A 14874-nucleotide genomic window follows, 5' to 3' on the forward strand; every position below is an offset into this window, starting at 1 on the left:
GGTAGAACTCCATCTGATATGAACAGCGCACCTACTTTTAAAAGGGGCATGTCGACAAGCACTATTGATTACTTCTTGGTCGATGTTAGGTTGTGGCCCCAATTGGTAGATATGAAAATAGAAGTAAGATGTGACAGTGACCATTTCCCCTTGCTCCTTACTCTTTCTGGAGAAACGTTCAGGAGAACACTTAATAACCATGTCACAATCATTCCGCCATCTTGTTGGAATAACAAATTCACCAAGATTACATGGCCAAAAGTGGTGTCCAACCCTCATCATATCAGAGCAATATATCAGATTTTTTAAAATAATTTGGCAGAGTATGAAGACCAGGCAGTGGGGAATATTCCGATTCTCAAAATACATGACAACATGTATACCCAACTACGGTCTTTTTTTTATAAAACAAGGCGGTCAAAGACACACGAAGGGAAAGGGGCAAGCAAGGGATGGTTTGATGAGAGGTGCTCAAAGGCTAAGTCTGGGTTAAGAGTTGCAGTAATGTCTGGTTCCCAGGGGGAAATTAAACAAGCCAGGTCCCTATACAAAGCAACTTTGTCTTATGCTAAAAAGCAGTGGGAGGATTCCCTGTGGCAGGAATTATTAGATGCTTCCAGAGAGAAGAACAATAAGCGTTTCTGGGAGCTTCTGTCTAAAAGGGAAAATGGAGGTAGGAGTTGTCCCAGCAACCATATCCAACCAGAAAGCTGGGTAGAGCATTTTACTACTCTCTATGCCCTACCAGAGGGCCCAATGGACACCAATGTGGTCCACTCTCCAACAGAATTGTTGGAACCAAATTCCCGTATGGCCCCCCAAGTGGAGTCTCAGTGTGTCCCTGAGCGTTGCCTCATTTTTAAAATAGAAGAGACCCTTGAGGCTATAAATAGCCTAAAACCTGGCAAAGCACCTGGACCAGATAAGCATCCTGGAGATCTTTATATATCACAACCACATATCTGGTCCTGGTATATAAATGCCATCTCAAATAGTATAGCGGCAGGGGGGCAAATTCCAGGTACATGGAAGGGGGCAGAGATCATACCCATTTATAAAAAAGGGAATGCTAATCTCCCAGCCAACTACAGGCCAATTAGCCTTATAGACAACCTACAAAAGATCTTTGCAAAACAAATTCTACAGAGGTTAATCAATTGGGTTGAGGAGTACCAAATCCTTTCCCATCTACAGGCAGGGTTTCGTGCAAAAACAAGCACGATAGACCAGGTTTTTCGATTGGCCATATTGCATTGGAAATATGTACTTGTGGCCAAACAATGCCTGTATGTGGTATTTATAGACCTGCGATCGGCTTTTGATTTGGTCCCAAGAGCCAAACTGTGGGAAGTGCTGGGTAGATTGGGAATCCCAGAGGATCTATTACTCCTGTTAAAACGACTGCATGAGAACACTTATGCCCAAGTGAGGTGGGGTGAACAAGGCGAACTGACAGAACGGATTCCAATCAGAAGAGGAGTTCGCCAAGGTTGCGTGTTAGCCCCCCTACTGTTTACTATATTTATCAACGAAGTAGTAAAGGCTGTGTCCACAGGCCAGAATGATGCCCCTTCCCTGAATACACAAAAAATCCCTATCCTGCTCTTTGCCGATGATTCACTCCTCATTTCTAAGACACCAATGGGGTTGCAGACCCTTGTTGACCGGTTTAACCAATTCTGTAGCGATTATGGGCTGGAGGTTAACATTAACAAAACAAAATTGATGGTCTTATCCAAGGGACCTAGGAAAAGATGTTCCATCCACATTGAGGGAGTACCGCTGAAGGAAGTAAGCTCTATAGATTACTTGGGAGTTAGGTTAACCAGTAAACTACTATGGGAAGAGCAGATTACGAAAAGTGCAGGGCTCCTTCAACATAGAGCCTCATCCATATTGCGTTTTTATCAAAGCTCCTTTACAAAGGTTGTTTCCCCAGCAATAAAAATTTACACGGCTAAGGCTCAAAGTGCAGCCCTGTACGGAGCGGAGGTATGGGGTTACGCTAACTGCAATAAGATCAGTGTGGGGGAAAACAACTTTGCAAGGGCTTTAATTGCATGTCCACGCACTACACCCTTGCTTCCATTATTTCTAGATCTGGGGTTAAGCCGAGTAGCAGATCTAGCTACTCTAAGACCTCTCCTTTATTGGATTAGATTATGGACAACCCCCGAACTAGATATATATAAGACCGCATTACTCGATTTACTGAAATGCCAAAATGCTAATACTCTTCCCTGGATTCGCCATGTGGCCCATTGGCTTAGGCTTTTGGGCTTGGGCGACTATTGGGAAAATCCCCACAAATTAGAGAGACGGCACAAAAATGTTTTAAAGTTAACCTATTGGTCTTATGTTAAGGACAACTACATAATCCATAAATCCCATGGTCGCTTAACTAATTCCTTTACTGATATTAAATGGTCCCCAAAGTTTGAATCCTATTTGGATGTGATACCGGACTTGCAAGGCAAGAGCTTATACGCAAGGTTTCGTTTTGGCTCACTGCCCCTGATGTCATTGATTCATAGGTGGGGGTCGATTAATCTTCCCGATACATGCCCTGCCTGTGGCAGTATTTTTGAAACCATTGAGCATTTTATGTTCTTCTGCCCAGCCTATGCGATTCCGCGAACAAAATGGATCCGCAAGATTTGCAGGGACATGGGATTCAAGAATTGCTCCTTGGCTCTACGGGTTCTAAAAAGCCATAATTCAGCTGACGTAATTCTTTCAGTAAGTAAGTATTTAGCAACAGCTTGGCGCATACGTTGCCATCTTCAAAAAGTTATTTAAGGTCTTATCTCTATATAGGTAAGATTTAGAGCCATATGTGCAAATCAAGTTATTGTTTTAATATTTTACACCTATTTACAGACATGTATTTATTTATTTACTTAAGAATTATTATATTCTGTTTTATGTGCTTTTATGGTCATTGATGAACTAAGTTGATGATGAAGATGATCTGGATGAAGTGGGTTGGATAGGGCTTGGAATAGATTTTTCAGACATTATGTAGGTAATCATTATGTGTTTCTGCCATTTTAACACTAGTTTTAGCCATAAAGAGCTATTTTTTATGCATCTGTCTGGTACTCGTGCCATTTTAACATGAATCCGATAACCATTTTAAGTTAATATATAAGCTTTTTATCACACTGTGCTTGTGTCTTAACGACTTGACAGTGCTTAAATTTGCCAAATGATTGTGCCGGTAGTAGGCTCTTTTTGTTAAAGTATGCCATTTAAATTATTAAGGAATTATATTATTATGTAACATCAAATCAGCACTTTAAATTTTTACATCTTGGGTCGGATAGTTTGTATTTATCTTGATGATGATACCATCTGGGAAATATGTATTTTGAAATCACCCCATATTGTTTTAAGAGTTTTAAATATTTTTACTATTTTAACGTTATGAAGCAATTGTCTCAGAAACCCTGGTATCTAAATGTTAAGTTATGTATCGGGATCAATGGTGGATTATAGTAGGCCATTGCCTACAGAAGCTTTTCCTATTCTAAACCTTACTATTTTCAGCCAGTTTAAAAGTATAATGAAGAAAACGTACCTTTTTTGTACAATTTAATATGTAACTTTTATGACCTATGGTCGAATAAAGTATATGATGATGATGAACCAGCATTTCATGTACTTTTGAATGGAAGTTATGTGTTGCTGAGCGACTAAAGCTGTTGAGGTATATGACCAGGAATTGCCTATGAAATTTCAGTTTCTAAGGTCGTAACTTGTTGCGTACATGTTTTATTCCCCCAACACAAGAGATAAGAGTAGCAGAAATGTGGCCTCCCGTTGAGACTGCTAATGGAAATTATGACAAGCTGAGCAGACTAAAGGCAATACTGTTCCAAAAACAAGTTGCGTTGACATCGGCTAGAGAGATGTATGCTCACCAGATAGCAAGATCATCAGCTGAGATACAATCCCAATTAAATACAAACTTCCACAGGCACTCACGCAAGCATCACACACATACAGACACACCAACATCCACTGCCTCCACTGTGTCCCCCTCCTTTTCATCTCCCTCCTCCCTCCCAGTCTCGTCTACACTCACACCTGCATGCACTACCACTACAGCCACTACGTCCCGCACCAGCACACCCACCAGCACACCCCGCTCACGTGCAGTCACCACCCCAACTACCATCCACACGTCCCCTGTGTCCTCTCCCAGTGTGTCTGTGACGCCCACTCCCAAGATACACAAAAGCAGGCACACACCCACCCAACATACATCCACCTCACGACAGCCTCCAGCGCATGCACCTGTACCCAAAGCCACAAAAGTTACACCTCCTACAACCACCCCCTCTTCCTCCACTCCCAAACCCCCTCCAGCTACCCGTCCCAGTGTCTCCAAACAACTTTTCCTGTCCACCCTTAACCTATTTCCCACCATCCCCCGTCCAACTCATAGGTCCCGTACTAGCACCTCAGCCACAAAATCACCGGGACCAGTGGTGCCTGTTGTCACAGGTATGTGGAGTGCACCGGCCACCAGGCCAGCCAGTGTATCACGGAGCCAGAGCTCTGGTATCCAGAATTTTCAATGCTTCGAGCACTACAGGATTTTCCATTTCTTTTAAGGCTGTTAGGTATGGTTTTGTGTCCATCTTCCAGACTGTCTTCGGAGTCATTCCTTCAGCCATCCATTCACTCTTTTCAAGTGTATTTGGTGGCTTTCCTATAACTTTGGCATTAATAGGCGTAATACTACTGCTATTGCTTCTGATTCACAGTGGTTGAGTCTTTCCAGCTAAGCGGAGTGATAGAGCCACTGCCACCAGCTCAGCTGTGCCATGAAGGCATGGTTCAGTTCCTTAATGCTCCGTTGCTGAAATAGTTGGAGCGTGTGGTGCCTCTTTGGACATTTGCCTATAGTGTGTCTTACTGTTCCACCAGTGCCTCCTTTGGACCAAGAACTGCAGATGTCCCTGATCAGGGTTCGTTTACGGTCATGCCCCTTGAGACCAAGGCTGATTCACGAGGCCACCTATGAGATGCCCTTGGTGAACGATGCAGCTCTTTTTGACACTGTGGAGAGTGCCACTAATGCAGGAGGTCCTGTGGAGCCATCTGCCTATCCTGTCACCCATCTAACATCTGACAATGTGGCCTCTTTCCTCCATTAAATGGCTTTGAAGACGCTCTTCAAGATCATAACTACTGTTAAATATATTAGATGATTGACTTAGCTTACCAAGTTCAAAGTTTGCATCTATTGACTTTTTACTTTGGCCTGCTGTGCTTGTCATGGTCGACATTTGTCTCTTCGTATGTTTTTAGCTATTTTTTTTTAACATGTTTTCAAATATAATTTTTAGCTATTTTTATGATTTTAGCTTGTTTTATCCCAGAGCATTTTAGCTTGGATTCATTCGCCTTCGGTGGCATCATCCTATGGCGTCATGCTTGTTCCGGAAATGGGGAGGGCTTAGTGAATCCTATCTTGTTTTATTGGGAAGCAGGATTTAGCTTAGCCTTCTGGCTTGCAGACTTGTACCCCCGTCACCCAGTGACTTTTACCCTTTTTAGCTTGCTCTTTTTTTAGCACAATTATTAAATTATATCTTTTCAAAATGTCTGCATTGTTTTTAGTTAGGACAATGTTTTAGTTTCATGCTATCAGTGCCACTCTGCTAAGGAGTCACTATCAGAGCCAGAGATAGATAAGATGCAGGATTTCACATTAGGTACTTTCTCACTTTGTGCTTTTGAGGGAATTGTTTATGTAATTGCAACCCCAAGCATGTCCTGTTATCTATTGCTTGGGAATAGTCCTACATCAGGGGTCCGATCAGATCTGTATAAATACACCTTACACAGACATATAGTCAGAGGGATTCCTCCCAGATGCCATTGACGCTATCCATGCTGCACATCACCTTAATGCTGACCCAGTCTTCGTTTCCCTACGAAGTCTCATCTAGAGACCTCAATCCAAGGTAACAAGGGTTGGGGGGCTCTTCTCATGGACATGGTACTGGTAGATTAGGTTTAACACACCTAGCTCTCTTTAGTTTAAGAGTTAGGTTTATCATGCTGGGGTATTGAGACATATTTCATATCTCATGTCATTCTATGTTATTGCAAAATGGTGGAGGACTTTGTATTAATGACTCTCGTGTTCACATTTCTGCTTCTTGCACTGTTCATTATCCTAATCATTGCAGCCAATGCAACTTATCGTTGATTAGATTGTTGTCAATAAAACCTATTGAAAATGTTACTGCATCTCCTTCATTGCCTGTGTTTGATTGAGATATGTTGTTCATGTGAGAAAGGGGTAATCTCTGTGTAACCACGATCTCCCTGAGATGTTGCATTCTTGAGTCCGTGCGTAAAGGCTGCCACAAATCACCTTTTACTGTTTGGGTTTTTGGTGATGTACTACTTGTGAGCCGGGAGGGTTTGGACGACAGTTGCAACTTGTTGTTGGACTGACATAGTCGCCTAAAGACATAGGTCATCCTTAAACCAGCAGTCTTGCCTAGAGCAAGAGTCAAACTACAACAGTGTGATGGGCTCTATGGCAGCACCAGACGTGTAAGGCTGCCTGCTGGTGAGTTGCTCCCTTTATACTCTTTGGTAGTCATCATGGACCGCCGGCGGTGATGGTAACTACTGCCAACAGGTTGGCGGTCCGGACCGCCAAATAATGAAGCCAATGAGAAGCAAGTAGCGGTCCATCCACACCCCGCCATCTTTGTAGTCCCAACGAGGATGGAGGAGGTCGCCCACAGGCCGGTGGAAAGGTCCTACCCACTTACCAAATAATAAAACACAAGACCACCATCAGTTCCGGGGTGGGAACCACCGCCAGGCAAAGTGTGGCAGAATCGAACAATATAAAAGGACACACTCACCGGAGGCACACACAACACGCCTACGCAGACATGGAGAGAGAGTTGGAAATCATGCCAGTGCTGCTCCTTGCCATATACCTCGACGACCGTGATAGCCGACGAAGATGACGACGGTAAGTACCACAACCTAGTACACATGGGAACAAAGGACACAGTTACATAAACACCCCATCCACCCTGCAACACACTCCCAACCCCTCCCACATCCCAAGCCACATATACCATAACAAAATGTACTTACCAGACATAAGGCAACAAAGACCTGCACCAAATTACACACGTATACACACCACACCCCCACAGTGAAATGCTGAACAACATCACTGTATTGTGCCAACAGCACTACTGGACACTGACATTTTATTGAATGAAAAAAGTAGTGTCCAAATAAGGCCATTGGCCAGTCCATTGCAAACACCCTGAAGGGCAAAGAATAGGTCGAACTTGACTGACACATGTGCAAAGGTACTCCACTTGAAGGGGCATCAGTGGGGCAGGCAGGCACCTCAGGGAACAGGGGTATGGGGTAGCAGAGGTGGGGACTTACCTCTGGAAAGGGGTGCTTGGGCTTGGGTTTGGGAGGTGGAGAGGGTTTTGTCTTGCCCTTGCAGGAGGGGGAGCGGGCTTGAACCAGGGGGTGGCAGAGGGACCTGGGGCTACACGGGGCTTCTTCCTCCCTGGGGAAGGGGCATGCGAGTGGGAGGACGGACTGGGGCGGACTTGGACGTGGAAGGAGTGGACAGGGCAAAGAGATGGGCACATTTAGGGACAAGACGGGTGAGCCAGTTGGTTTGAACAGGTCAATACAAGAGAGTGAAAGCTTCTTAGGGGCAGTTGGAGGAGATTTGGAGGCAGGTCTTGGAGTGGAGGTAGAGGGAGTGTTTGTATCAGGTGTATGTGTGCCGGACATGGATGCAGGTGCCCGTAAAGTATGATGATGTGTGGTGGGTGTATGTGGTATGGATGTCTGCAAATGTTTGAGTGTTTTGGGAGGAGGGGGTGGACACAGTGGGATGACAGGCTGCCAATGTACATGGATGTTGTCTGGGTGTCTGTAGGTGTGGTGAGTGTGCTGCTAGTGTCTGTCAATGTAGTTGTGGTGAGTGCAGGTGTGTTGTCTGGGGTGCATGTCTGGATATCAGATGTTGTGGTGACTGCATGAATCGGGGCAGCAGCAGTGACTGAGGGTGCAGTGCGTGTGGGTGTGCATGGTGAGGTGACTGCAGGGTGGCAGGGGAGGATGACATTTTCGAGGAAGTGAATGTTGTTGTGTGTGCTGTGGTATGTTGGGTGTGTGCCTGTCTGTGGTGGGAAGTGTGGTGCTTGTGCTTGTCTGTGCGCTTCTTGTGTGTTGATGTGTGTGCATGGCTGTCTGTACGTGTGCTTGGGATGATTGGGATGGGTGAAGGGAGTGGGGTGCTGGAAGGGGTAGAGGTGGCGGGAGGGGGGACGGAAAGACCAAAAGACCAGGGACACTGGCTGCCGTCAAAGTGGAGGCCAGAGCCTGAAAAGATCTCTGAAGGCCAGACATGGCATTGTGAAGGCCTTCCAGGTATGCGTTGCATTGCTGCATCTGGGATGCTAGCCCCTGGATGGCATTCACGATGGTTGTCTGCCCTACAGAGATGGTCCTCAGGAGGTCAATAGCCTCCTCCATGAGGGCAGCCGGGCTGACTGGGGCAGGGGAGGAGGTGCCTGGGGCGCAGGAGACGCCCACCCTCCTCGGTGAGCGGGCACAGGCAACTGGGTGAGGAGCAACTGGGAGGGCGGTGATAGCATGGGGGTGGCGGAAGATGGCATAGGATGGGTGTTCCCAGTAGGGTCCGCCACCACCAGGCAGCTCCCATTGGAGGAGGTATCAGAGTCACTACCTCCAGCGGTAGTTGCCTCCCCCGTGGTACTTCCCTCGTCCTCCATCCCACTGGTCCCCTTGGCGTCCGTCGACTCTGCCTCCTTGGAACCATGGGCTGATGCATCCCCGCTCGCCAGTGCCACTGCTCCCTCACAAGATGATGCTGATGTACACAAAGGACACAAGAGCACGGGGTGGAGAGACAAAACAAGGAAGAACTTTGTCAAAACCTGAATATATGTACATCTCTGGATTACACACACTCCCATCCAGGTCACACACTTACAAGCAGCACATACAACATATGTCTTGATTATGCCCCTGACTAGTGGATATTACCCCAGAATACACCGCATTAACCCCAGAAAACACGGACCTGATACACAGTGTGGAGTACACCCATGAAAGACCATGCCCATCCATTGCACTTTCAAGTCTATGAGGTCACAATGCATAACAGATGACAGAAAGGGGACCCCCCATGGGCCTATGGAGACTGCCCAAACTAGCCCTCACACCATCCCAGGGACTTTGAGGGGGCAGGACTGCAGGAACACACCTGTCCAAGTGCCTGGCACCAGAATGCATACATACGATGGCACCAACATATATACATCAAAGAAGTATCACAACAGTGTTGGTACTCACCCCCTTGTGGCTGCTGTGCTGCCTTCAAGCACCCATCCAAATCCGAATAGGCCACCGACAGAATGCGGGCCATTAGGGGGTCAGGGTCTGACGGGCAACCCTTCCCCGTTGGGAGGCCTTCCCCAGCCGGTCTTCCTGGCCCAGCGCCTCAGGTCCTCCCACTGCTTCCTGCAGTGGGTACTCTGCCAGTTGTAGACCCCCAGGGTCTGCACTTCCTTGGTGATGGCTTGCCACAGGCCTTTCTTTTGATGGGCGCTGACCAGCATGGGACACACAGAGCAAAGAAACAGACGTCAGTATGTGTGCACCAAATACAGATGACATGTCGTTCCCCATGGAATGGCCATTGTTGAAAGCCATGTTATCAACTCACAAACAGTACATGCCATACAGTCCATGGCTGGGCAGTCACACATCGAACCCACATGCATACAGGCATCCGCCACAATCACACACATCTAAGGATGACAGACTCCAACTCACCTGCTCCTCTGGTCGCCCATGCAACTTGGCATACAGGGGTAGGACCCCGTACACCAGCTTCTCCAACTCCCCTGCGGTGAAGGCCGGGGCCCGTTCCCCTGTGACCCACGCTATCTCAGGGACCAGAATAAGGACACAGCAGCACATCCAGTGGAGTACTACACTGCACGGGAATCAGGAGTCAGGTGTCATGGGTCTGATGAAATGGCGTAGGTATCATGGCGTTGTGCTCCGTCACTGCCGGCAGCGATCATGATTGGCCCAGATTCCCTATTGACAACCATGTAAAACAATGATCGGGTGCATAGCGGTGAACACCGCCTTCGGCCATGATGAGTAACACCAGCGGAATGAAGTCACTTCCACTCCCTCATACCTGGATGGCAGGAGGCTGCCATTTTGCTAACACCACGTCTACATAGCCTGGCCAGGGGCATCATCAAGGGCCTCCAAATCGCCGACCCAGTCGCTTGCTGACATGAGTCTAAGATCCTCACATGCACCCATCTTTGGAATTGTGTCCACACTGGGATGCCGTTATTACAGAGTGAAATCAGCACACATATGCCTGACGGTGTACTTCATGGGTCTGTGTATGTTACCTATGTGTCACACTTACAAATATACAGTGACATCATGTGGTGCAGAAGTTTGTTTACACTCAATATGTGTTTTTTACTCCACCATAGGTACAGACTCGTGTGGCAAGGGAGGGCCGCATCTGCTTACAGACCTCTGGTTGATTTGGAAACTATGGAGGAACATCACATCATTATCACTTACAGACTCACTAGAGCTACTATCCGTGACCTCAGTGCATTAATGGATCCTGTACTAAAACCGGCAAATTGGAATCAGCATGCCATCCCTACAAATGTGGAAGTGCTATCTGTACTCCATTTTTAAGCTAAGGGCTCATTTCAGGTGACAGTGGGCATGGGTGCAGGGGTCTCACAGCCACTGTTCAGCCTTATCCTGTCAAAATTCCTGGATGCATTTGTCCAACACCTGCAAACATATGTCTACTTACCCCAAAGGGCTGAACTTCCTGCAATCAAATCTGGATTTTATGCCCTTGCCAACATCCCACATGATTGGTGCCATTGATGGAACCCACATAGCTCTCATAACCCCAAGAGTGAATGAACGGGTGTACAGGAATCGAAAGAACTATCACTCCATGAATATACAATTGGTGTGTTCTGCTGACCAGTACATTTCACATGTCAATGTCAGGTTCCCAGGCTCAGTCCATGATTCCTTTGTCCTGAGAAACAGCAGTGTACCACACTTGACGGGACAAGTACAAGGGGACAGAGGATGGCTCTTAGGTGAGTGTGTATGACACTGGATCTGTGCATAGCTGACAGCCAGACAATATGCATGTTAAGGTCCTGTTTCACCCACTTTTGCAGGTGATTCTGGCTAACCCAACTTGCAATGACTCCTGACTCCTGTGAGGAATCCCAGGACAGATGCAGAGAGGAATTATAATGAGGGCAATGGACGTACTAGGAGGGTGATTGAGCGCACTATAGGTCTCTTGAAGGCTAGATTTTGTTGCCTCCATCTCTCTGGGGGATCACTGTGCTATGTCCCTGAGAAGGTGTGTAAGATAGTGGTGGCCTGCTGCATGCTGCACAACTTGGCAGTGGGGAAAGCTATCCCCCTTCTGGAAGAGGAGGGTGTGGTCCAACCAGCCCTGCAACCTCAGAGAGGGGATGAGAGTGATGGTGAGGAAGAAGAGGGGGAGAATCTCAACTCCAGGAACCAGCTGATTCACCTATACTTCCAGTGAGTACTGTTCACTGATGCTGATGTCTTCTCTTCCTAGTTTCAGTCTGACTCATTTAATTGGTAATGTGGTGTCTATAGTCTTTAACACTGTGAACTGATGTCTAGAGTGGCATGTGCCAGGGAACCCAATAGTAGGTACAGTGTGACATACTTCAGACACTACAGTGTGTTGGATCACCTCCTGCAATAAAGGTATGATTATGAAATTGACAGGCTAAAGCATACACACTTAGAGTTGATATCTCATATTGACGAGGGACATACAATTTGAGTGCATAGGTGTTTTTATTAAGTGACAAAATACACATATTTTGTCGGACAGTGGGCACATGGAGCATATCCATACTCAGGTACATATGCTCAGCTGTTGGTAGCACTCGGTTTTGTTCCATGTGGCCATTGGTAGATGGTGTGATGGCAGTGGCAAGTCAACAAGGGAGCACAATGGCACACAAGGGAGACAGTTCAGGGCACTGTCACTTCCTAGCGCTGGGCTTGGTCTTGGCTGATGTTTCAGTGGTGTGTCTGGTTCTGAGGGCACGTTTGTGAAGCTGGAGCTGGGCTGCAGGGGTAGGGGTGCTGGTTTCCTGGGTGTCCTCTGGCAGTGCCACCAGTCCAGTAGATGCTGCAGATCTCGATGGCAGGGCTGTGTCCTGGCTAGTGGTAGGGTCTTGCAGGTGGGTGGAGGTCTCAGACTGGCTGTGGTACTGGTGCTGCAGCACCCCTGCAATTGTGACCATGGTGGCATTGAGCTGTTTCCATTGCTCCATGGCCTCCTGGTGGAGTGCTATCTGCATCCTCTGATTATGCTCCAAGGTGGCCAGAATCTGGCCTATCCTGTCCTGGGTATGGTGGTATGCTCCCAGGACATCAGAAATCTCCTCCTGGGCTGCTGCAACCATCCTTTGGCTACCCCCCTGGGTCACTGATGTCCTCCCACTGACCCTCGCCCCCTGTGCCTGTGTCCCCTGCACAGGTCTAGCAATCCCACTTGCACTGGGCCCTTCATTATCCTGCCTGTTGGTGGGTGGAGCTGCCAGTCTGTGGCCGCGAGACACTGGTGTGGGTTCGTTTGGCCAGAGCTGATGATGGTGGCTGGGTGGTAGGGCTGTCAGTGGTATCCTGGGTGGGTGACAGTCCAGAACTGTGTGATGGGCCAGGGTATTCCTCACTTTCCATAATCCCCTCCACTCTCCTGTTGTGGCATGCAAGGTCCCTTCGTGTACATATCTTTGCATTTTATGTAAGGGGTGGAAGTGAATTGTGGGTGCTGTAGTGCCACTGGCAATCCATGCAGGGGTAGTTGACTGTGCACAGGGGGCTGGATGGAAGTCTGTTTGTGGGATTGTGGGCATGCAGGGTAGTTTGATGTGGGTATTGTGGTCTGGGTGGGGATGGGGTCCTGGTGGTAGTGAGAGGGGTGGGGTGATGTATGCATTATAGGTGGGGTGACTGTTAAGGTATTGTAGTTGACTTACCCGAGTCCAGTCCTCCAGTGAGTCCAGTGAGGCCCTCCTGGTGCAGGATAGCCAGGACATTCTCCTCCCAGTCGGTGTAATCGGGGAGTGTAGGTGGGGGACGTCCACCAGTCTTTTGTACTGCGATGTTGTGCCTGGATGCCATTGACTGAACCTTTCTGCACAGGTCTTTCCATCTCTTCCGGATGTCATCCCTTGTGTGTGGATGGTTTCCCACTGCATTGACCTTATTGACAATCTTCTGCCATAGCTCTATCTTCCTGGCCACGGGTGTCTGCTGCACCTGTGCCCCTAATAGTTGTGGCTCGAGTATTTTGTACACCATGGTACTTATGTATGTTGTTTTGGTGGTGTATTTGTGTGTGTGACTTGTGTGGTGTTGTGTTCAGTGTATGCGTGTGGTGTTGTCAATCTCAGTTGTGTTATTGGCACTGCAAAGGATTGTGGGGTATATATGTGTGTGTTTTATAGTGTTGTGGATGTGTGTCAGGTGTGTGGGTTTCAAACTTGCCAATGTGTGCATTTGTTGTTGGTGGGTCCCATTGCAGGCAGAGGCGGTCCGTACCGCCAATGGTCATTCGGCATCCACTATCCGCCGCACTGATTTGTGCTTCATTATTTGGTGGGCACAGGATTTGTCTGCATGGAGGTGGCGGGGTGAGGTGTACTGCCTTTCCACCATCATAGGCTCTGGCTGTGGGTGGAGGTTGCAGGACTTTTGGAGGTGTGACTTTTTGGCATCATAATTCGTCGGTGTCCAGTCTTCCGCTACTGACAGTCTTCTGTTCACCGTCGCCACAGCGGTCTCCAGTGATTGTCGCCAAGTTCATAATGAGGACGTTTGTTTCTGCCTGCTGAGACCTGGTGGTTAGACCACGATGTGCAACCTCATAATGTGTCCAGCAGAAACACAGGCTCTGCTGGCCTGCTTGTGATGCTTTGTGACAGCTATGGTCTGTGCTGCCTTGCGGTTCCAGCGGGGCTGTGCGGTCTTTGCTCCATATGCCCACATGACTTGTAATGCAGTGGTCTGACCGCCAAGCTGATGGTGGCCCAACTGCCACTGCCACCATGGCAGTGCACAGACCGCCAAACTCGTAATGAGGACCTTAATCAATCTGTTGGTGTTGTCTTTAATTTCATACAGAGGGTTGGAAACAAACTCATTGAAACACTCCTTGAAATTTATAAGTGAAAATGTCTATTCATTCTAACCTACGGGGCAGCCGACTGAGGTTATATTCAAAGTGAACAGCTGATGTAGAGGTAGACCTATACACTTCATGAATATTAATTGTAATTTTAATGGTATTCATGTAGAGCTTACTACCCCTAACGAGGCATTGAAATGCTTAATCAGCGAGTAGCACAATATTCCAGAACCCAAAAAAGATTAGTGGTGGATTAGTATAGGGAAATATGAGTTAAAGTGAGCGGTGGATATGTGAGTCTGTTAGTTGGATGGAATAGGATAATGGAGGGATAGAATAGGGATGGGTCTAGAAAAAGTTATTTTGTAGATCATATCAATAAGATGAGGTTTGGGATGATATGAAGGAGAGATAGAGGTGGGACACATGAGGGAAGAATTTAGAAAGGGTTGTTTGGGAGATCATAGCAGCAAAATGAAGTTTGGGTTGATCCAAAGAGGGACAGAGAAGGGAAGAGTCTAGAAAGGATTATTTTGGAGATAATAGTAATGGAATGAGGTTTGGGA

Source organism: Pleurodeles waltl, chromosome 8 (genome assembly GCF_031143425.1).
Source record: "Pleurodeles waltl isolate 20211129_DDA chromosome 8, aPleWal1.hap1.20221129, whole genome shotgun sequence".
In the NCBI taxonomy this organism is placed as follows: Eukaryota; Metazoa; Chordata; class Amphibia; order Caudata; family Salamandridae; genus Pleurodeles; species Pleurodeles waltl.